This window comes from Pelodiscus sinensis, chromosome 5 (assembly GCF_049634645.1).
Source record: "Pelodiscus sinensis isolate JC-2024 chromosome 5, ASM4963464v1, whole genome shotgun sequence".
In the NCBI taxonomy this organism is placed as follows: Eukaryota; Metazoa; Chordata; order Testudines; family Trionychidae; genus Pelodiscus; species Pelodiscus sinensis.
Genome location: NC_134715.1, coordinates 16,291,546 through 16,315,762, shown reverse-complemented (window position 1 = coordinate 16,315,762; position 24,217 = coordinate 16,291,546). Strand labels below are relative to the sequence as shown.

The 24,217-nt window shown below is 46.1% G+C and overlaps 1 protein-coding gene across 10 annotated transcripts in view; it reads right to left on the bottom strand.

The window, feature by feature from the left end:
• Window positions 1-24,217, bottom strand: part of CCSER1 (coiled-coil serine rich protein 1) — a 1,130,035-nt gene that overhangs the window by 1,084,717 nt on the left and 21,101 nt on the right. Inside the window, exon 1 of one of the 10 annotated variants that reach the window (XM_075929596.1) lies at window positions 4,248-4,410. The exons of the other annotated variants lie outside the window; for them this stretch is intronic. The gene's annotated coding sequence lies outside the window, so the exon portion shown is untranslated. Of the gene's footprint in view, window positions 1-4,247; window positions 4,411-24,217 lie in introns of those variants that run through there. 10 annotated transcript variants of the gene reach the window in all.

Genomic DNA, 24,217 nt, shown 5'->3' with positions numbered 1-24,217 from the left:
CCTTTCCCTCCCACAGAGCCAGGGACATGAATCAGTGGGGCGGAGGGAAACGCCCTGGGTCTCACCAGAGCCACACGCTTTTCCCTCCAGGTGCTGGGGTCTGTGCATAGAGCAGCCATGAATGGTCTGGCCACGCGGCTCTGGACATTCCATTGAAGTCACATGATGCCTCCCCAATCCTCTTTGCAGGGCAAAAAATCCCAGACATTTTTTGCCTTTTAAAAAACCTGGCTGGCCGGCGATTTAACATGTGAAAACAAGGACATGTCTGGGAAAAACCAGATGTCTGGTAACCCTACCCAAGCCCCAGCGCAGACCTCTCTCACCCTGGACTTGCTCCGCCGCCGCCTCACTCTCTCGCTGCCCAGCTCTGCCACTGCCTTGCCCTGTGCCTCTTGCCACCCCCAGCAGCTCCTGAGCACGCGCCGATGTGGCCTGGCTCAGGGAGGCACTGCTGCTGTGGCAGATGCAGTAGGCGTGCTCTGCCACCGCCTTTCGCCACACACACACCCCACCAGACAGGAGCTCCTGCAAGGACGCAGCCTGTTTCAGTGCCACACTGCGTGGCTCCACTTGCAGGGAGGCGCTGCCACTGTGGCAGACATGCTGTGCCACCACCTCTTGATGCCTCCCCGCTGGCCAGCAGCTCTTGCACACGCGGTCTGGCTCAAAGCTGCATGGCTCAGCTCGTGGCTCAGCACTGTCGCTGGAGCCCCAGCGATGAGGCAGGCTGATGGCCCAAGAAGCAGCTCAAGTCGCCACGGGCCGCATGCAAAGGGGCCATGGGCTGTGTGTTGAGTCACCCTGCCCTAGACAATACTACTTCCCCACTACATCTGTGTAGTCCCCAGACTTCTGCAGGAAGCTAGAAATCTAAGAGACAGTGTTAGAGGTTCCTGCTCCAGACCAAGGCCTACATACACAAAAGCAACTCACCTACAGTCACCCCTTGTCACTCCTCCTCAGCCCCTGGTTCCCTATGGCACACTGGCTCTAGGACTGTCTCTATGGAGAAGGGCCTCTTGTTCCAGAGGCAGTGTTGCTGGGCATTTCCTTTGGTCATCTCCTCCTGTTGGTAACCTCTGACTAGGTTTTCTGTGACCTAGACCACTAACCAGGCCACTTAAATCTCCCTCTAAGGGTACGTCTAGACTACATGCCTCCGTCGACGGAGGCATGTAGATTAGACAGATAGGCAAAGGGAAATGAAGCCGCGATTAAAATAATCGCGGCTTCATTTAAATTTAAATGGCTGCCCCGCTCTGCCGATCAGCTGTTTGTCGGCAGATTGGGGCAGTCTGGACGTTCCCCTGTCGCCAGAAAACCCTTTTGTCGACCGCCCCGTTATGCCTCGTGGGATGAGGCATAACGGGGCGGTCGACAATAGGGTTTTCTGGCGACAGGGGAACGTCCAGACTGCCCCGATCTGCCGACAAACAGCTGATCGGCAGAGCGGGGCAGCCATTTAAATTTAAATGAAGCCGCGATTATTTTAATCGCGGCTTCATTTCCCTTTGCCTATCTGTCTAATCTACATGCCTCCGTCGATGGAGGCATGTAGTCTAGACGTACCCTAAGGTACCAAATCCAGCTTTGGTCAGGACCCCAGCGATGAGGCAGGCTGATGGCCCAAGAAGCAGCTCAAGTCGCCACGGGCCGCATGCAAAGGGGCCATGCTAAGGGAAAAAAAGGAACAAAACAAAACACGCCAAAAAAAAGTTTGTTGAGAAAAAGAAGAAGAAAAAGACCCCAAGAGTTGTTAAAGCCAAAAAAAGAGAAAAAACCCACCATACCCCCTTTAAAAACCACGTGGTGAGGCTTTTTGGCCCTAACAGACTGCCGAGCAAAATACCAAACCCCCCCCCCCCACACACACGAAAAAGTTTGCTGAGCAAAAAGCAAAAAGCAAAAAAAAAAAAAGGACCCCGAGAGGAGTTAAGCCAAAAAAAAAAAAAAAACCACCACCATGGCCCCTTTAAAATCCGCATGGTGAGGCTTTTTGACCCTAACATCTTTGCCTCCCTGCGCCAGGCCGGAAAGCTCCCCGGTAAGCAATAGGGTTGCCAGGTTAGCTCCGTATTGAGCCAGACAGCGCAAGATTTTCACCTCCTGGCCGGGAAAAAAAATCAGAAGGTACTAGACATTTTAGATGTCCAGTATTTTCTGAATGTTTTTACCAGACAAAAGGTGAAAATAACCGACTGTCCGGTTCAATACCGGACACCTGGCAACCCTACCCCAAACTGCTGGAATTTCTCCTCTTTTAACACAGCACAGGTGACGCAGTACAAAGCTAATGAAACAGCATTGGTCATCCAGACTCCTCTTTACCCTTTCAGGGACAGGCTATTTATTTATACCCAGTAAAGGTTTCCATAACCTCTGTATGTACTTCTATAAGGCGAACCATGTGACAGGCCCCTTGCCCTTTTGCCCTGACAGAACAAATCCAAAACAAAGAGACCTCAATCACAGAGCAAAAGGAAATCAGCTGCTGTTGCACTCCTCTTCTGCCACTTTGCCAGCTTTTGTATCAGTTTTTGTGCTGCTTTGCTCCCCCCCTCTGAACTAGCTGAGGAAAAGGCATTTGGCCCCAAGAGCAATAACAATAGAGAAGGAAGAATGAAACTTTCAGAACAAAAAAATGTGCTTTACAAGCACTCCTATGAAGCTGATAGCTCATCACACTACTGTATTTGTTTGCAATGTAATGCAGTGAACCCTGCCCCCAGCTAGTAAGTGCTATATATACACGCTGTAAAAGAGACTGCTATCTCCTCAGAAATGTAAATAGATGGAAGTCTCTGCTGTTTCTTGTATGTCATGTGCTGAAGGGAAGGAATTGTGTTCTAGTAGTTAGAGCAGGGGATAGGATTCCAAGATTCAAGATTCTATTCCAGTAACAACCTATTTGCTGTGTGAACTTAAGGAAGGTCATATGTGGTCCTCTTTCATGGTCTCAGTTTAGCTACTGGTAACATGGGTATATTAATTACCAGCCTTACTGAGGTCCTCTGCGGTTTCAAGCCTATAGAAACATAGGGTTGGAAGAGACCTCAGGAGGTCAAGTCCAACACCTCACATAAACCAAGATCCACCCCATCTAAATCATCCCAGCCAGGGCTTTGTCAAGCTGGACTTAAAAACCTCTAGGGATGGAGATTCTACCACCTCCCTAGGTAACCCATTCCAGTGCTTCACCACCCTCCTAGTGAATCAGTTTTTCCTATTATCCAAACTAGACCACACACACTTCAATTTGTTTGGGTCTACAGAGGCATTTGTTGCCAGTTGAATGCATTATTATCAAGACTGTGTATTCTGAAAGGTTTTCTGAAAAAAATATTCACAAGAGGCTTTATTCAAAAAATAAAAAAATCTTAAATAGGTACCGATATAGTAAATGGTAACACATCTATACCCCAGCAACTTGGAAGTTATTCTAATAATATTGTTACCTATTAGCTCAGTGTTGCTGGAGAGCCAGGGCATGGTATCCAGCCTGACTCATGTGACACCTCCTCCACCCCCAGACACTGTTTGAACCAAAGCCGATCAGAAGAAAGCCTTAGAAAAAGCATTAAAAAGGCAGGGGAAGACACACCTAAACCCTTCCGGAAAACTCACCTAGCCTCACTTACATCAAAGATAGGACAAAAAGGCAAAGAAGTTCCAGGATGCTATTCTCAGGTTTTGTATGGTTTATTTTAAGTTTATTGGGGGGGGGGTTAAACTAGAAATAAAATCTTCCTTAAGATTTAACTCTGTGATGCCCAGAAGTAGTGAAAGTCATCGTTAATCAATAAACATATAACTGAGTCGAGATATGCATATAGTCCAACAGGGTATCTACACAATCTTATTCCAGCAATCTGTGAACTTCCTTCCCAACCTATCCCAGTTGTAAGTTGCCTTCATTTGTCACATTAAATCTAAAATTAGTCTGTAAGCTCTTTAAGACAGGAACTCGTGTTTCTGTTTGTATTTAAGAGCACTCAACAAATATTTGAACATTATAGAAATAAAATAGATTACAGAAGTATATTGCATAGCCAACAAAGATCAGAATTGGGTGGATTGGATTTAAATATTTTACATTTCCCTGCTGCTCTATAAAAACAAAGTCTGACTGACAGATGTTGATCAGCTGGATCCTCCAAAGTGCTGACCTTGATCCAGCAAAACATTTAAGTACATGATTAACTTCAAGCAATAGTGGCCATATTCAAGTCAACAGAACTACTTACGTATTTCGAGTTAAGCACATACGTAGCCATTAGCTGGATCAAGATCACAATGCTCAGTATTATACAAGTTTGAGCCCTGAATTTTGATAGAAATGTCCCAGTATGAACCCCCACTGTCACCATTCCTGCAGACCTGGTACAGCTGCACAGCTTAACAGCTGGCTGGGACACAATCTCCCTCCCTTTCCCCTCCCCTTTCCTCTTCGCTTCTCCTCCCTGCTGTAACCTGATTCTCCTCCCCCTCCCCTCTCCTTCCTCTTCTCTTCTCCTTCTCTGTGCTGTAACCCCATCTCCTCCCCTCTCCTTTCCCCTTCCCTGAAGCAAAAGGCTCTTCTCCATACTGTAACACAATCCCACTCTCCCCTCCCCAACCTTATGCGTGGTCCAGGTACAGCCAGCACATGTGCTGAGCGACAGGCTTTTTAATCAGCTGGTCAGGAGTGCTTGGCATTTTGATGCTGGAGTAACGGAAGTGCCGAACACTTGGATGCTGGAATATCGGAGATTTACTGTATTTACATGAATTCCTGTGGAGCCACTTGTATCAGAGGCAGCAGTGTCAGGGAGGGGGACAGGCTGCTCCACAGGACATGCAGGGACCTGGCTTAAAATCCAGCTGGCTCCCTGAGAGTAACTGCTCCTGCCTGCCACCCACACTGCTCCCTCTGATCCATAGCACGCAATGGAGGGTGGAGGGGACCTTGTGTGCAAATGTGCACTTTCATATCCCCGGTGTAATGTCAAATATGTGCATAAATCAGGATTGGGGTACCCTCCACCATTTCAAAACACGTAACTGAAATAGACTAGTCTTGGATAGTACTACAGTTATCATACTTGGATTGGATACATTCCTTGTATTCTGTTAACTTTCTGAAATGAAATTTCTTCTTGGCAACTATTTCCAACTATTTGATGTGACGAAATAATTCTGATGTGACATGAATGCAGATAATGTGGCTGGGATTTTGTGACATGCTCAGCATTTTGATGCTAATTGTACTTCTGTTTAATTAAACTGGAGAAGACTTAGGCCACCACTGAGCACCATTGAAAATCCTACCCTGAAATGATTGCACTAGGATTTGGTTATAGTTAGTGAATTTTATATAGTAGGCTTTTTTTTTTTTTCAAGGCAACTTCCCTTTGTGTATTGTGTTGTACATTTGGTTGTTTGCAAGCTAGTTATGTAGTCTAAGAATTAGTGGACATATTAAATTAATGGAGATTGCCTATCTCCTAGAATTGGAAGGGATCTTGAAAGGTCATCCAGTCCACTCCGCTGCCTACACAGCAGGACCAAGTACCATCCCTGACAAATTTTTGCCCCAAATCGTCTCTGCAAGGATTGAACTCACAACCCTGGGTTTAGCAGGCCAATGCTCAAACCACTGAGCTATCCCTCCCCCATATATCTAATGGATCTATAATCCATATAATGGATGTAAGATCATATCTCACTCAAGCACCATATCTTCTCATTAAGAGCCATGCCAAATGAGATACCAGTTCAGCCCCATCATTCATATACTATATATATCAGAGGGTGTGTGTGTCTATGTCCATCCATCCCTGAGTCCATTTGTTCAAGAACTCCTAAAACGCTAAGAGCTAAGATCACCAACTTTGATGTGCAGCTTCCTCTTATCATATCTTAAACTAAAGCAAGATCAGGGTTTGGTTGTACCGGGACAATGAGGTCTGCATGGAATGCAATTTTCTCAAACAGAAAGTGAGGGGTGAGATAGCAGACACAGTTATACTCACAATGACCCTATTAGGTCAGCAAGCGCCCCAGCCCCAGGGAGTAGCCACTGGCCAGCCAAAGCAGCCCACACCACTAGGAGAAGCTGGGGAGAAGCTGGAAGGCTGGGCGACCTCCGCTTCCTCCCTCTCCCCCCCAAGGCAGTCCCAGGGAGAAGCTGGTAGGTGCCATCATCCTAAGCCCCACACCATCCCCTGAGCCCTCCACCCCCTGCTCTGACTCCTGCACTCCCTACCTCAAGCCCCTCCTAAGCAGGGTAGATAAAACCAATGATTTTTTAAAATTAAAATATGGATTTTTAAAGTTTACATTAGTTTTTTTTAAATTGTCAATAAAATAGTACATTTCTCATTTAACAACAATTACAATTAAATCTCATCACAAACAGGGTACACACACTTACAGTCTCATAAAAATGAATGAATCACTCTAGCTAGTAGCTCTTGCATCTTGAAAGTTATGGACTTTTAATTTGTTTCTCAACAGATTAAAAAGTAACACGTGCAAAGAAAGGCACAAGGTGGATAGGACTCCATTACCTCCTGAGGTCTCTTTCAACCCTATGATTCTGTGATTGTGTTTGCTCTGTGCTTACGTGGTGGCGGGCCTGGGCTAGCATAGCAGAGGAATTAGTTAAGATATTGCCTTAAAGACAGAGACACGATATATAGGAAAGGATGGAAGCAGCATAGAAAGGAACAGTCGAGTGGACTAGCAAGAAAAAGGGAAGACATTCAGCACACACACAGCTTCTTATATTCCCCTACCACTTTTGCCACAGAAAAACCATCATGGCTTCTGGCATTAAGAGAGACCCATATCTGGGAATATTTTAAAGAAATTCATTCCCTGGACAAAAAAAGGAAAATGTGTCAAATGTAAGCAGTGCAAGAAGATGATGCAGGCCTAGTGCAAGAATAAAACATCATAAGGCAAACTGCTTATTGGGAGAAAATGAGGTGGAGATGTAGATATGGCTGAGTGGATCAACTGACTGGTAACTTAAATTTACTTTACTTCACAAGACTCTCTCTTATAGGTGTGATCCCTCCTTCCTGTCGAAACCTCCCACCCCAACCCTACTCCTATGCTATTTTGTCATCATGAATAGTTGGCTGGCGGTCCACGGAAAGGTTTGCATTGAGTGGGGAGGGCCACAGGCCAAAAAGTTTGAGAACCACTGATTTAAATCAATCCACCCTACTCTTCACACACCCCCAACACTGACTCCTTCACACACACACACCCCCCACACACAATTAGTTTTAGATACTTGTATTTGTTCACATTCCAGAAGCCCTGCTGCTTCGGTAGCACATGCCTCTTATGTATGGAAAAACTTTAAAAACAACAAATAGTCTAGTAGCACTTTAAAGACTAACAAAACATGTAGATCAGTGTTTCTTAAACTGTTTTAGAAGTGAGGAACACCAAACAATTTTTTTTTATGAGGAACACCAAGGATTTTTTTTGTTGGGGGGGGGGGGGAAAGGATGTGGGGAAAGTTATTGAGCAGAAAAAAAAAAGTGGCCATTGTGAACTCCGTTGTTCTCTGCGGCACACCTCCACACAGTTTAAGAAACACTGATGTACATGGTATCATGAGCTTTCGTGGGCAAAACCCACTTCTTCAGATGACCGGACATCTGAAGAAGTGGGCTGTGCCATGAAAGCTCATGATACCATCTACATGTTTTGTTAGTCTTTAAAGTGCTACTAGACTATAGTAATTCCTCATTTAACATGTGCCTGCTTAACACGTTTTCGGATTACATGATTTTTTTTTAGGGAACATTTTTGAATTACACGACCGTCCCCAAAACAACACGATTTTCCCAGGCAGCCTATTGCCGGCAGCTGCACAGGGCTTCCCCCGCCTCCCTGCGCCGTTCCCCGCTGACTCCCCCCTCACTGGACACCTTGCCCCCTCTTCTCTGCCCCCACTTGCAGGCCGGCGGCTGGGTTTTCCCAGCCGGCCCATTACTGGTGGCTGCATGGGGCTTCCCCCGCCTACCTGCGGAGTGGCGAAGGGTTCACTGCTCGCTGTGCCATTCCCTGGCGACCCGCCCTTGCCGGACGCAGTGCGGGTCCCAGCAGACCCGTCACAGGGGCATACTCCCAACACAATCCCCCTCCCCTCTCCTCTCTTTCCCTTCCCCAGAGCCAAACACCACCCATCTGGTCCCCTTTCTCCTCCAACCTTATGTCCCGGTCCCAACAGACACCACCACATGAAACGCAACCCCCACCTTTTCCATTATTTTCAATGGGAAAATTGACCCCGCATAACACGTTTTCACTTAACACGATCATTTTCTGAAACATATCTATAGTGTTAAATGAGGAATTACTGCGTTTGGGTTTTTTTAAGTTACAGACTAACTTGGCTACCCCTCTGAATCTTATGTATGGCTCAGCCACAAAAGCTAACAGCAATCCTGAGAAGGAACATCCAACCACAATTAGGGTTGCCAGATGGTTGAAACAAAAATACCGAACACTCCCCACCCCCAAAAAAAACACCAGGAAAAAATTCTGTTGAAGGGGAAAAAAAGGGGGGGCGGACTGAGACTGGGGGTGTTGGGAGCCAGGGCAGGGTTTGGGGTGGGGAGGTGGGTGCTGAGTGTTTGTAGGGTTGCCAGATACCTGGCATTTTCGCCTCCTGGCTGGGAAAAATTCAGAAAATACTGGACATCTCAGGTATTCGCTGAATTTTTTTTTAATCGGACAGGAGCCAAAAATACTGGACTGTCCAGGTGAAGATCGGACACCTGGCAACCCTAAACACAGTATCTTCTTTGAGCTGAAGAAGCTCTGTAATTTATGCAGTAGTAGTCAGCTGGGTAGCGTGTGTTGCATATCTCCCTCAGTGCCCAATCTACAGAAAATAGAGTCTGTTGCAGGTACAGAGACTGGGCCCTTTAGCTGTAGCAGCCAATGCTTGGAATACCACAGTTCTATTGGCCAAGATATTGGCACAGTTCTATTGGCCTTGTCTATTGGCCAAGATAGCAGCCATTGTGCAGCCACTTAATTCCTCCTCCTCCAAAGGGGTGCAGTCTGTGCTATTGTTGCATATAGTAATGGCATCAGAGAGGTAAGATGCATGTGCTGCATCTCCTCAATAACCCAGCAGGTGGTGTATTTATCTCATGGAGGACGACTGATTGGCACCACACCTGAAGCTTCTCATGACTGACATTTCTAACAGCCAGTTGTCAGCCACAGGGAGAAGAGAGATAGATGCAGAAAAGCCAACCGAAGCCCACACAGTTGGGTAGAGAAATAGCCTTCCGTGACCCTTGCTTCCAAGGGAGCACTTTTTAAAAAAAAATCTAACACTTGGGGAAAAAAAAAAAGGCTAACCCCTATAATAATACAGTCTCTCGGCACAGCAACCTTCTCAGCCCCAGAGGGCTGGAGAGAGGGGACCAAGATTCTAGCAAAACTCTTAAGCCAATAGACTAGGAGGGGCAAACAGAGAAGAAGTCATTTAGAGTAGTGTGAGCTGCAACCCTCAAGCAACTCTGCATCTCCCATCCACACAGCATGGGCAATTCTCTTTAGCCATCTCTTACAGAGACACAGTGTGGCCTAGTGGATTGGGATTCAGGAAACTTGGCTTCTGTTCCCAGCTCTCTCACTTGTCTTTTTAGTAATTTTGTGCAAATCATTTCTCTGCTAGGTACCTCAATTTCCCCACCTGTATAATTTACATCTGGTATTGGACTCCTTTGTAATGTGCTTTGAGATCTACTGATGAAATGCACTGTACAACACCTAGCTTTTATTATGCACAACAATTGCTTGGGTCAGGGAATAGCAAGATCATACACTAGTCTCCACTAGTCTACATGCATGAAGCAGGCTTACAAATTTGGCCAGTTCAGCTTATCCTTAGTCAGCTTGACTTGTGTTGCAAATTAACTTCCCTTCCACATTAACAGGAAAACTCATATCAATGTGTGAGAAAATAAATCATTTTCTCTTCACTGCCAAAGCAGAGAAAATATCAGGGGCTGAATGTATGCAGGTTCACAGCTGCTACACCAGGGAAAAAGTAGCAACAGTGCTTTAAAAGGTTATTAGAATAAAACACTGCTCCTGATACAACACATTATATTTATACTGATTAATTATTAATATTCCTTCTACTACAAAATATTAAAATTATCAAATAAGGAAACTGAATCCCCTAGCAGAAAATTAGAAGGCTTCCTTTTAAGAAACTGCTTTCTATGTAAACAACACAAAGAAAGGATTTGTGCCAATTTTCAGCCAACACTTTTTGCTAACTTTATTTTTTTCCTAATGCTTCTGCTGCTTTAAAACAAAGAAAAGACATTACCTTCTTTCTTCAGTGACACTTCATTTGAAACTTCATATAAACACAATTCTGAAAATAAAGCCTCTTTAAAAAGCTTCCTTTTTTTCCCTCTCATTCTACTGTTACCTATATGTTTTACTTTGAGTAATACTAGCATGATCACTGCTGATCACAGTTTACTTCTGCTTTAGCTCTTTAATAGTGACTTCTGTCTTTGGGGAATCCTGGCATGCTTGAGTTGGACATCAGATGGGCAGGGCAGGCTTCCTCATTGCCAATGCAGCAGTCTAGTATCAGGAACACTCCCTGATGTTCAAACCTTGGGCCTCTCCTACGTGTGCTGAAGGTGGCAATTGCAATCTCAGACCATGTGATACGGAAGGTGACTTTCCTACCTACATGATATCAGTGTGGCTTCTTAATGGCTGTTTCTGGATGCATAAGTGTGTTTATTGTGCTCCTGGTCTCCTGCAGGTTGAATGAACTGCCATCACAACATGCTTAATTATCACGGTCCTACTGCTTGAGATTCCCCGTTTGGATCCCTAGTTGAGACACCTGACATCTCTTTTGAAGAACAACGTGACATCAGTTCAAATAACTGATTTCTCCTTCCTTCTCTGCCCCCCACATAAAAAACATGCTGAGTATTTTTGCAACAGTAATTAGCAATCTAATTACACAGAGAACTTTCCATTGAAAATGTGTTCTTCTAAAGTCCATTTTAAGAAATATTATACTTCAAATGATGTAAGACAACTTTTTTGTACACTAGAAAGGATATCATTAATCTGAATATCATGCCTCTCTATGAAAATATCATACCCACTATGAACATAAGTTTCAACTAAGACTACAACAACTGAATAAAGTTAGCAAAAACGTATCCCTTATTTTCCAGTTTGTGCTCTTCCCTAGTATAATCAAGTTTTCCCCTCACTGATGTGAATGGGGAGGGGAGAGAATATCTTTTTAAAGTATAAAGGATTTTTTAATTCATGACACAATATAGAAAAAACTGATTGTATAAAATAAAACAAAACAAAATCAAATTAATCAAGTTCCCTTAGCTGCTAAAAAAAAAGCTAAATAGATAGGCAACAAAATACTCCAGTTATTTCAATATTTACAATTCCTAAACTTGGATCACAGCTTTCACAAAGCACTAGAAAAGGTATAGAATGCAAAAGGTTATATTATTAGAGAGCTGATGGAGGGTGAAAACAGTGTCTCTGTCTTTCTAAGCCCCTAATCTTAATATGCAGATTTGAAAGGTGGCTGCAATTTTAGATATAGGCTGAAACCCTTGCAGAAACCCTTGACATTTGACAATGGCACCATGCAAACTATACATTCTCCAAAAGATCAATCATGGCAAAATAGGGAGTCAATTGCTGTTTCTCATAACAGACTGCTACAGACCAATTTCGGCACATGAGAATTAAAGTAACCTCCAGCATGAAAAAGGAGTGAGATATTTGATGAGATAGGGGTGGGTTACTCTAACATTGCACAGGGATGCTTCCTGCTGGTAGGCATCATACAATGCTTTCATGTGTGTGTGTGCCCATATAACCAAGCAAATTAGAAAATATTGGAAATGGAAGGGAAGAAAGTCTCTTACAGCTCTTCCCAAAATGTATCAAAGAGTCTTACATATGTTGTCAACATCTTCCACACTCCACTATTCATCTAGATCATTATGTTACAAACCCTATGTTGCAGATATAAGTCTTCTTGAAATATCTGATGATTGGAACAGTACATGAGGCCAAGTAGTCATATGGGCATCAGGAGCCCCACTGGCTATGGCGCCTGGACCCTTCCAATCAAAGCAATTGTCCTGAGAAGCCAGAGTTTTGTGCTCATTAAAAACATTTCACACCAAGCAGAGGCTGACTTTCTAGTTAAATATCTAATGAGGGATAAGTTCACCTAAATGGCATGACTCAACGGAGCATTTTCACTTCCACAGGGTTTTCAGATCAGAAGTAAATACAGTGAAACTGAAATTTAACTCAACACATGCAATATTCCTTTTCTCTGCTAGTTATCAAATTGCAGGAGAAGACTGAATATGTAATAAGATGAAAAAGAGACTATGAAAACAAATACTTCAGGTGAAAAAGTATTTAGGTCTGATGTTGCCATCTCCTCCCTTACTGTTAAATGTGTAATTATGCTTAAAGGTTTCACACACCCACAATGATTATCAGAGAACATTTAGCACATACTTTGCAAATGAATCAGAAAGTTTGAACAGCAAGTGGCAATCGCTTTGGAAATTTAATTTCTTCCCTGCAATGCCCGCGAAGTCCATCACAACAGAAACATTTGAAATTACTGCAAATCCCCAAAAGCAACTAAGACTTTTTTTCCATCTGATTGCTTCCAGCTTCCATACTAGAACCCCTGTCTCGTGCCATTAAACAATGACATTTCTTATGGGTCTTTCTTTAGAACCTAAACTAGAATTTATCTTGTCCATCTACTTTTTCAGTTTAAACTGTTATTCCATAGTCCCCTTGTGCATATCCTTTTAAGAATAAACAGTTTCCCTTTCATCTAAAACCTGTTCAGTTATGTGATTAGTTTTTCTAATAGCTTTTGCTGGTCAGACGCTTCTTTTCCCAATAACTTAGGCTAAACCCTCAATCTTAGTAACCATATGCAATGACAAAGATTGAGAATTCCAAACCACACATTTCCTTCATAGTAAGTTCCTCTTTCTCTGACATTATTTCACTTTTGCTTAAAGCTTTAGTAGTAAATATAATGCTTCCTACTTGACACCCAACTACGTGCACTATCAGCATTAACCAACATCCTGAGGCAAGCCAGGACCACTATAGATGGCAGAATGTAAAATGTGTCATACCAGTTCAGACCACTAAGTAGTTCAAGTCTAGTATATTTCTTCTATCCCAGTGGACTCCAACCTTTTTAACCACAAGATCACTTTTTCAATGTAAGTGCAATGTAAGATCTACTCCAACAGGGTGCCCTATGCGAGACTATTAAACTGGTGCCCCTATGACTGACTTGCTCTTCTACCCCGACTCCCTCCCCTTCCCAGAAACCCCAGCAGCCAATCCCTTCCCTCAAACTGTGCTGCAGGCAGGTCATTCAGCTCTCTAGGACCCAGCCCTGCTGTTACATGCTCTACTACTTCCTATCATAGGCATGCACAGCACATTTCATTAGGGTGTGCACCCAAAGAATTTTTTTTAAATGTACTCTGACACCTCCTCCATTAGCCACCCCCCTGACCCCCGTTAGCCACGCCTCTGGAGGTAACACTCTCGGGACAAGATGGACACATGACCAAAAGTAAAAGGTGTCATGTAACACCCTCCCCCCCCCCAAGGACTTTTCCCACCATCCTCCTACCAATAGGGATTAGCTTGGCCCCCACCAAACCCCCCATCATGCAACTATCCTGCAATTACATTAATCCAATGTGTGAGATGTTAACTTGGGGGGCGGAGAGGCTGTGGGAAGTGTTCCATCTCAGGCTGTCTACATTGGTACGATCTTGCACAAAAGCAGCCGCTTTTGCACCAAAACTTGCTGCTTGTCCACACTGGCCGCGTGTTCTTGTGCAAGAACACTGACGTTCTAATGTATGAAATCAGTGCTTCTTGCGCAAGAACTCTGATGCTCCCACTCAGGCATAAGCCCTCTTGTGCAACTGTTCTTGCGCAAGAGGCCAGTGTAGACAGGTAACATGAATTTCTTGGGCAAGAAAGCCCTATGGTTAAAATGGCCATCAGAGCTTTCTTGCGCAAGAGAGCATCTACACTGGCATGGATGCCCTTGCACAAAAGCACATCTCTTGCGCAAAGGCACATGCCAGTGTAGACGCTCTCTTCTGGAAGAGTTTTTGCACAAGAACTCTTCCGCAAAAGAGTTCTTGCACAAAATCATGCCTGTGTAGACGTAGCCTAAGAGTTTCCTCCCGTGAGCAGAATGAATTTTGTGTTGTGCACCAGTACTGAGTTCATGTGGCTTGTTTGGATGTGCCACTGTGGCACCCACGTTATTAATAAATATCTTATAAACCTCTACCTTTCCCCTCTGCTGCCATGTCTCCTCCCCTTGCTCCATCAGCTCCCCTGGTGCCTGCTGCCCCCCATCCCCCACTGCTGTCCTCAGGGGCGGCCCGTGAGCCTAGGCGAACTAGGCAGTTGTATAGGGCACCGCTGGCCTGGGCGCCTGATGATGACGTCACCGGGTACCGGGGCACCCCGTGACGATGTCACGGCCATTGACAGCCGTGCAGGTGGGGGCGCTGATAGCGCCTCTGCCTAGAGCGCCAGCTGCCGTAGCCGGCCTCGTGCCACTCCTGGCTGTCCTGACTCCTGCCCTTCTCACTGCCCTCAGCCTTCCTGAGACCTGCCCCCCTCCACCAGCCCTTCTCTCCCCCCTGTGCCCACTCCTCCAGTAGCCCCACTCTGATCATGTGAGCTACCCCTCCTCATCCCCTCTCCTAACACCTCCCTCTGCACACTTGTCCTGCCTCTCTCCTCTGGTGCTGGCCTCTCCCCTGAAGGGGTCTGCCCTTCTGCTTCACCTTCAGAATCCCCCGACACCTGCACCTTCCTTTGCCCCTGCACTCTCCTGGTGCCTCCCCCTTCCCTCACTGCCCTTTCCCCTTTTGCCCTCTTTTCCCGATGCCCAGCCCCTCACCACCCTCTGCCCCATTCCCCTCCTGCCCCTCTGTGCCCTCACACATGCCTTGCTCCATCCCCACCTCTCATGCCCACCCCTTCTTTTAAGCCTTGTCCCATCACCTTCTCCTCCAGCCCCCAATGCCCTTCCCCTCTCCCCTCCTCTCCCAGCATCACCCTGTCCCCCCTCCCACTGAAACCTCCCCTCCTGCTCTTTTCCTCATTGTCTGCCCTCGCCCCCCCCACCGCATTAGTCTCTCCTGCACCCCAGCCCCTTGGTGCCTTCTCCTTTCTTCTCCTGACCTGCCCCCTCCCATCAGCACGAGCCCCTTCCTCTCCCACCCCTCGCCTTGCCTCCCTTCTGCCTCCCCATTTGCAGGGCTGGAGTCTGCTGCTATCGGGCCCCAGAAGTCCCCGCAGCCCGGGCTCCAGACCACGTGCCGGAGCTGGGCCGCTTGGCGCTCGCAGCCCCAGCCCATCACAACACGTCCGGTCCCGCCCTAGCGAGGCTCTGCTTCCCCGCGCCCCACTCAGCGCGTCTCCTGCCGAGGCGCAGCTTGGCTGTTTTTAAAAACGTGACCCCGCCTCCCCCAGCTCGCTGCGCGTGACCCTGCCCCTGGTGCAGCCCTGGCTCCCCCCGACGCTGCTGCCCGGGCTGTCAGCTCCCCTTCCCCAGCCAGAGTCAGCTTGCCGGCCTCCTCGCCAGAGTCCCTCAGCCCGGTGGGGTCTTCTGGCGGAGCCGCCAGCGCCCCTACTAGCTCCGGTGCAGAGCGCATGTCTATGCTTCCTCTCCGTCCCAGCAGAGTGCTGCCCCAGAACATGTAGTGCCCTACGCGACTGTGTACTCCGCATATGCCTAAGGACGGCCCTGTATCCCAAACCCAAATACCCTTGCCCCGCTTCCTTCCGGCCCCTTCTCTGAGGCCCTGCCTCTGCTCCATCTCTTCTCGGAGGCCTCACCCTGCTTACTCCATTCCCCTTTCTCCCCCATCCTCACTCACATTCACCAGGCTGGGGTAAGGGGTTGGAGTGCAGGCTATGGTCTTGAGTCAAGGACTTTGTAGTGTGGGAGGGGCTCCAAGCTTAGCCCAGGGTGGGGGACTAGGGTCCAGGAGGGGTTTCAGGGTGCAAACTCTGGGAACGAGTTTGGGTGCAGGGGGACTCACATCAGGGGCAGAAGGTTGGGTGTAGGAAGAGGTTCAGGGCAGGGTCAATCAAAAACCAAAAACAACACATTCTGCAAGCAGTAAAAGTAGTAACAACAACCCCCCACGTATGTGTCGGGTCAGGGGATGAGAGTGAAGGACAGTGTGCGTTTGTGAGAACAACAAAGACACACAAAGTATGTGAGAGTGACAGAGATTTGCATTTCCAAACACCCTCCATCCCCTTCTCTCTGTGTAGAGATAGGGTAGAGGAGTGGAGGGAGGAGGGACACCCTGACATCAGCACACACACACCCCTTTCTCTCTCCCACACGCTGCACACAAGCAGGAGGCTCCCAGTGGGGCAGCTCCAAGGCAGAGGGCAGAAGCAGCCTGACAGTGGGTGGAAGAGCAACTGACGTGCCAGCACTTGAGAGCTTCCTGACAAACCAGTCAGAATCACTATAGAGGCTCCAAGATCTACTGGTAGATCCCGATCTACTGGTTGATGACCACTGCTCTAGCCTATCCCTCCTTTGCTCCCAATGCTACTAACTATTGTACAATACCAGGCCCATATACTGTAATTTCTGTGGGGAGGGGCACTTTTTCGTGAATGTGAACCACAAGGATGCAAGAGAACCCCCGAATGGTCCCCCATGTAAGCTTGCTCTGGGAAGCTAGGGGAAGGAAGGAGCAATGCGCTGCCCAAGCCTCTCTCCCCCATGCTCCAGCTGGCTGGTGAAAGGCTGTAGCTGATTTCCCAGGGGGTGGGAGGGAACCAGCCCCAGCCTACCACCGGCCAGGCAGCATGCCATTCCTGCCTTCCCCCGGCCACCCAGGGCACGCTAACGTGGGGAACCATAAGGGAGGTTTGTCTGCATCCTTAGTATCCCACCTGTGTACGGGCCTGATTCATTAGTTTAGACTTCCAAGTTTTCAGCCCAGGGAGCTAATCTGGCTGTACCTCTGCCTTTCAAATGTAACAACAGTCACTGGGCTCTACTGCATTTAAAAAAGGCAGAGGCACAGTGTGGGACCCGGTGCGAGTGGGGACTGAAGCACTCTCCACTCGCACAGGGTCCCCAGCTGCTGTGGCTCTGCCTTTTAAATGTTGTAAGAGCAGCCATGCAGAGCCGCAGCAGTCGAGGACCCGGGTCCCACGCTGCTCCTCTGCCTTTAAACGTAGCAAACCTAGGCTTATTGGGTAGTCAGCTATTCAGCTACTCCTTTATACTCCTACCCCTTACTTTCTATGGGACTAGAACAGGCCTGGGCAAAATATGGCCCATGGGCCAGATCCAGCCCACCAAGCCTCAGGATCCAGCCCACTGAGACAGCAGGGAGCCCCAGGCAGGCTCCCCAGCTTGCCCCACAGCTTCACGTGCCATGCAGAAATGTGTCTGCAGGGCTCCTTTTCTGTTTTAAAACTGGAGGGGAGGGGGAAGCTTTAGGAGCTGCCCCAGCCCCAGCACAATCCCATTGGCTGGTTTCTGGCAGAAACCAGCCAATGCGAGCCATTTGTTAGACGAACAGAAGAATCACGCCCGCTCTCCTGGGCTCCTTATTCATAAAGCACATGGATAGGCAAGCAGGCTGGCTGGCTGGGAAACATTTTAAGCTCTGCAGGCAGGGAGGCTAATTTGGCAGCTGACAAGTAAGTCTCTTGGATACAGCCTGCTTCTGGCTCCCCAGCCCTTTTCTGCCTCAGCTCTCTGCCCCTCCCCCCCTTAGCATACCCAAACCCTCTGTCCCCTTCTTACACCCACATCCTCTCTCAGATCTGGCACCCCAATCTCCTGCCCCAGATCACAATCCCCTCCTACCTTAGGTCACATCCCAAACCCTGCACTCCCGTCTCCTGCCCTAGGTCACAACCGCCTGCTTCATCTCAACTCCCTCCCAGACTCCAGTCTGCCTCCTGCACACCAGTCCCTTACCCCAAGCTCCCTTCTGCACCCAACCTCCATTCCAGACCCCGCACCTCCATTAATATCATGGAAGAGTGCGGCCCTCAACCACTTTTCAAAATCTTGGAGAGGGCCCTCCCCGTCAAAAATTATTGCCCATCCCTGGACTAGAATGTGGGACTGAGGTGACAACAGTGAAGTGGGGGTGATAGGCAGAGGCTGTCAGTACCAAGCTGCGGCTGAGAAACAGCACCTTCTAGAGCAGCAGTGGCCCCTCCTGCAGCAACTTCTATATATCCAGATGGCACAGGGCCAGCCGGAACATGGGGGAGGGAGACTGGGGTAACGTGCCATCCCAGCCCGGCCTGAATCGGCCCCATGGAAGACCACAGAGGGGTGCACAACCCCCTCACTCCCTGCGTATGGGCCTGAATACTGTAGAAGGAACAAGCATTATGGTTTTCTACAGCAATCAGCTTATATGGTGAAGCAAAATAACATCTGTCTTAGCATGCAAAACTACTAATACTGTTTGTTATTGGTTATTTAATTATCCAGCCCTTTTAGAATCCAACTCCGGTATTTAACTCTGTGACCTCCAGCAGTCAGGCTGCACTGACGTTTCCTAACAAAGCATATGCCAAGATTTAAACTGTGAAAATAAAAATGTTTATCCCATCTGCTTTCAATACTAGCATAAAAACTGATAAAAGAAATGAATCTTACCTCAGCAATGTGCTCAGAGTAATCTGCACCACACCGGAGAGAAAAAAGGGATATTGTTTCCCTTTTTTCACATTAAGTTATCTTGGATTACTTAAAACAGATTTGACTAGTTAACCTTAATAAAAGGATATCAAAGTTTTGCTTAACACAGTGGCTTATCCAGAGGATTTTAAAAAAAAAAAAACCCATACAGATTGTGTTCTCTTCTCATATTCATGGATTTTTGTGCCAAAATCTGATTTGTTATTTGGGTCTAAAATCTGGATTAAAATCAATTATCTTATTGGGATATTCAAGATATACACCAATGTATATCTAGCTTGTTTCCTTCTGAAGTGTATTATAACAACCCCTCACTGGAACAGCGAGCAAAAGTCTGTCAGTTCAGATACTGGAAGAGCCAAATGTACAGACATGAAGTCCAACTATGTTTCTGAGAACTCTAATACCCATGTGTTCTGGAATATTTGAGAATGACTTAATCGCTGCCTTTCTACTTAGGGGACCAGCAATTCTCCTGTCTCTCTGAAATGTTGTTAAAGCTATTGATTGCTCTACTACTTTGATAGATATATGTTAACAAATAGGAATATTTACAAACAAATAAGAATCTAGGGACTTTTACAGCTACAAGGCACTTTTAGAAATGCTATCCAGTAATAAGGCAGCACAATTCCCATTTTGTGAAATTACAGTCAGAAACTCACATTATTAGCAACTTCACAACTGCATCACTAACCACAAAATCCAAACGCTAGCACAAAATTTAAATTCTTAAAAAAAAATGCTTAGCCATTACAGTTGCTTAGTTAATCTTTTAACTGCGAGTCCAAAATAAACTGATCCAGTGTTTTCTTTCTGGGCCTACAAAACAGAGTATACAAATAACTCCAAGTGTGTTATTAACTGCTCCCATTTGCATAAACCACGGGTGTGCAATAATTTTTGGTGGGGGGCCACTCCAAGATTTTGGAAAGTGGTCAAGTGTCGCACTTTTCTGTGGAGGAGTTGCAGAGTCTAAGGTAAAGGTTGGGTGCAGAAGGGCGCACTGGGTAAGAGACTGGGGTGCAGGAGACGGTGTGAGGTCTGAGAGGGAGTTTGAGTGAAGCAGAGGGTTGTGACCTAGGCCTAGGGTCAGGGAAGGAGTATGGGTGCAAGAGAGGATTCTGTCCTGGAGGAAGGGCTCTAAGGGTACGTCTACACTACATGCCTCTGTCGCCAGAGGCATGTAGATTAGGCTACCAGACATAGTAAAATGAAGCGGCGATTTAAATAATCGCCGCTTCATTTAAATTTACATGGCTGCCGCGCTGAGCCGACAAACAGCTGATCAGTCTGGACGCGCGGGTGTCTACATCAAAGGTATTTGTCGACCACCCAGGTAAACCTCATCCCAGCCCTGATATAAACAGCATGCTAACTAACTCTGCTACTTAATTATAAATATTTAAAATGTCAACTTTGCTAACAACTTCACTGTTGATCATTTTAGCACAAACGACCAGAGAATGTGATTATCCATTGACACTGGACACAGGGAGGAACAACAGTGTGATAAGCTGATTGCTGAGGTCAGTTACGAAGGGCTTGTCTACATTAGTCCACACGTAGGAGGTGTAAATTCTAGTGCACACTAGCAAACCATGCACTGACTGGCTCACGTACCCAGCTGGTGTGCACTAAAAGTTTCCCATTGTACATTAATGTAGACCTGTTTCAAGCAGAACTATGACTTGAGCACATGCTAAGTAGTTTTCTGAATTATTATGCCACCATATAAATCTATTGTACACACACACACACACATTGAATACTGTATGGAACAGCTTCCATATCAGAAGAGATGAAAGACTGGGATTGTTCAGCTTAGAAAAAAAAAAAAACAACCAGCCAGGAAGGATATCATAGGGGTCTATAAAATGATGAATGGTATGGAGAAAGTGATTAAGAATGTGTTGTTTACTGTTTCACGTAAAACAAGAAGAAGGGAGTCATATGATGAAATTATTAGGCAGCAGATTTTAAAAAACAAAACAAAAACAAAAGAAAATACTACTTCACACAATGCACAGCCTGACAAGGAACTCATTGGCAGAGGATGTTGTGAAAGCCAGAAGTATAACTGGGTTCAGAAAATAATTAGATGAGTTAATGGAAGATAGAGTCATTAGTGGCAATTAGCCAAGATGATCAGGGACCCAACCCCATGCTCTGGGTTTCTCTAAGCCTGTGACTTCCAGATACTAGGATTGGAGAATGGAGCACTCAATAAATGCCCTATAGTTCATCCTCTCTGAACCATCTGGCATTGGCCACTGTTGGAAGATGGGATAATTAGTGAGATGGACTATTGGTCTGACCCAGAATAGCTGTTCATAATCAGACCCTCTAAGTAGTAAGTGCTCCTAGCTTCCAGTTATTGGAGGATGTTCAGTGCCCATGGTATTTGGACCCTTACCGAGTGCTGAGGGCAAGACTCTGGCAATATTCAACATGACAGTGGCCATTTATATGACTAACAACAATACAAAGAGTTGTAATAGTGAATGCAAAAAAAAATGTATCGAAAGGATGTTAAACCAGTTGATTCATATCCTATAAGGGATCAGAATAAAGTCTAGTTTGGAAGTTACATCTGCCCACTATTCTTACATTTCTTGTGAAGCATCTGGTGCTCGCTACTACTGGAGACAGGATACTGGAGTAGAGGCACCTTGAATATGACTCAATCTTGCAAATCCTATGCTCCTTCTTGGCAAAATGCCTGAAGTAAAATAAATTTTTCAGCTTAACTGTGATGTACAGTGCAAGATAGTAAAGAGGCAATAATACACAGGACTAATTATTCTTAGCCAACAAAGATGATGAAAAACAATCATCATTTCAACTGAATCAATCTGACTTCCTAAAAAAACCTCTATTTATCATTAACAGCTAATCAGGTTTCTGTTTCTGCAGGGTCAAAGAAAATGAATTTATGTGAAGGGCAAAAGACATTTTTAATGGTTAAATCCTGATTCCCATTCCTCAAATTGCAGCATATACTGTTCTATAAAACATAATTCCAGTTAAAACAATTTATGTCAAAATTTTTCTTAGTGCTGTGCAATTTCTAACAGGTTTGGAAGTTTATTTTAGATGAAACCTGACAAATTTGGACGCATATCTGAGTTTATCTTAACTCATTCTTCTGAGATCTCTCCTCTATTTGCTTCATCTGCCTTTACTCTTTTCTCTCCCATCTTCCTGCCAATCCTCCCAGATCTTCCATACCTCAACTCCATGCTGGCCTTTGGACACTATCACCATCTCTCCATTGCTGGGCATGGTAGGGACTGTAAGGAGCAGTGATTCAATCTTGGAAGCTGTGGTCCACACAGTGCTTAAAAATTCTGAATGTGTATCTAAAGACCATTCTAAGACTGTGGTTTGTCAAATGATGTGAAGCAAAACACTTAGGCCATGTCTACAACAGGGAATATGGGTAGGGAGGAGAATGGTTCAGATGGTAAGAGTACCAGTGGGAACCCTACTGTTCTGGTGCCTTCTGAACCTCCTGAGGAGCGTATGATTAAGTTGTCATAGTAACACAAACTGGGCTTTAAACAGAAAGCCTCAGCTGGTGTAAGGCTGTTGTTGTAGTAAATCCCATTGAAGTGCATGGAGCTTCACCAGTTTACTCTAGCTAAGGAACTGACCAAGAAATAATTACTTTGGCCTTGGCTTAAAGTCCATTTCTTTAACCTTACAGAATAGGTTAGCTAGCAAGACAGCTGAACGGGTGACAGAACCAATAGGATTTTTTGTCTAAAATGTTCTAGAGTATACACTTCCTTAATGTGCGCACCATTCTCAAACATGGAGGTATGGCCTTGACCTTCCTGCTTTCTCTTCTCCCCCTTTTGCCCCCAGCCCCTGTGTCCTTTTTCTCTTTGATACCTGTCAGGAAACTCCCACTCCAATATTTTAGCCATAAAATCTAGCTCGTTCACATACTTTGAAAAAAAAAAAAAAAAGTTTCCAATATATGTAGCCGTTTGCATAGTTACTACTAGGACAGAAGGATGTTTGCCAAGAGAATCCTTATTCTTTCTGTATGTTTGGCCTTCGGCACATCACTTAATTTCTCTGAGTCCTTAGTTTACACATCTGTCCAATGAGATTAAGAGGCCTTTGTAATGCTCTTTTAGATCCCTTGATGCAATGTGCTATATACATGCTAAATGTTCTTTTTTACAGCAATTGTTTTTAAAAGCACTACTCGCAGGCAGGGGTCTTGAAGTTAGGAATTATTATGAGATTCTAGATTAGGAGCACCCAAGATACATCCCACAGACCAAATCCAGCTCACCAAGCCTTTTAATCCGGCCCTTGGCCCAACCTGTGGCAGGAAGCAATGCTACTCAAAGCAGCTTGCTGCTCCCTGTGGCACTCTGTGCTGCAGGGCGGGTTTCTAGCCAATAAGAGTGAAGAGATGTTGCTGGGGGAGGGGGCAGTGAGCAAAGCCTCCCCCCAGAGCACAGAGAGCCACATGGAACAGAACTGTCTGGAGCTGCTGGCAGGCAGAGAAGCCTATCTGAGAATGCTGCTGGCTGGGAACTGCTTAGGTACGTGCCTCCCAGCCAGAACGTCCCTCTGACACCCTACCCCAACTCCCTCCCATACCCTGCACTCCCTCTTACACCCCTCTCCCCAGTCAGAACCCTCTCCTGCATCCATACCCCCTCCTGTACCCTGCGCCCCAATCCTCTGCCCCACGTTGCCACCCAAACCTTCTGCACCCTTCCCCCTGCCCCCGGTCACAACGCCTTTCCAGACCCTGCACCCACTCCTACATTCCTCCCCCAGGTCAGAATCTTCTCCTGTACCCGTATCCCTTCCTGGACCCTATACTCCAATCACCTGCCTCACGTCACAACCCCCTTCTTCACCTACACACACTCCACAGCCTCTCCTGCATCCGTCTCCTACCCTGGGCTCCCTCTGCATCTAACCTCTGTCTCAGACACCTGCACTAATTCCATAGAAAAGTGCGGCACATGCCCACTTACCAAAATCTTGGAGCACCCCCAATCAAAAATTATTGCCCATACTTGCTCAGATAGAGGCACTAGGACTGAGAATGCATGAAATAGCTGGTCTTCAGAACAATCCAGTGTAAGGCCTGCAGGGTGGGTATATGTTTGGAAGGGGAAACTAAACAAAGATGCAAAAGAAAGAAATACCTTGGCTAGAATCCTCAAGGAAAAGCTTAGCAAATAGGAGCAACGGTCCAGGAAGGTTAATTTTAATGGCTAATATCTTTGCCAGTGCCCCATTAAACTGCAAAAGGTGAGGTCTGGATTAATGCATTCTGCTCTCCTGGCCTGGCTCTTTCCAGTTTTCTGGCCAATATTCTAACCCTAAATCTTTTCCAGGCTCAGATAA